Consider the following 309-nt stretch of genomic DNA (forward strand, 5'->3'; position numbering starts at 1 on the left):
TGAATGAAGAGCAGTTTCTTCTTGATTTGAGAGCAATTTATTTTGTTCTCAGCCAAAAACGCTTGGTTCAAGCACCAAATAAGCTTGGACCCACGTGCATCTGGTACTTGAATTAAACGTCTATTGCACTTGGGTCCAAGTTCATTTGAAACTTGAATCTAGTGTTTTTGTCTCATTACAAGAGGAATTGCTCTCAAATCAAAAGAAAATGCTCTTCAATAATTTAAGAGAATTTTGCTCTTGAACCAAGACTACGGCTCTCTGAGTGTAAAATGTGAAAAGGCTCTTTCGGAAACTTTAAAATGACTT

Source organism: Frankliniella occidentalis, unplaced genomic scaffold, assembly GCF_000697945.3.
Source record: "Frankliniella occidentalis isolate FOCC.00 unplaced genomic scaffold, Focc_3.1 Scaffold203, whole genome shotgun sequence".
Lineage (NCBI taxonomy): Eukaryota > Metazoa > Arthropoda > Insecta > Thysanoptera > Thripidae > Frankliniella > Frankliniella occidentalis.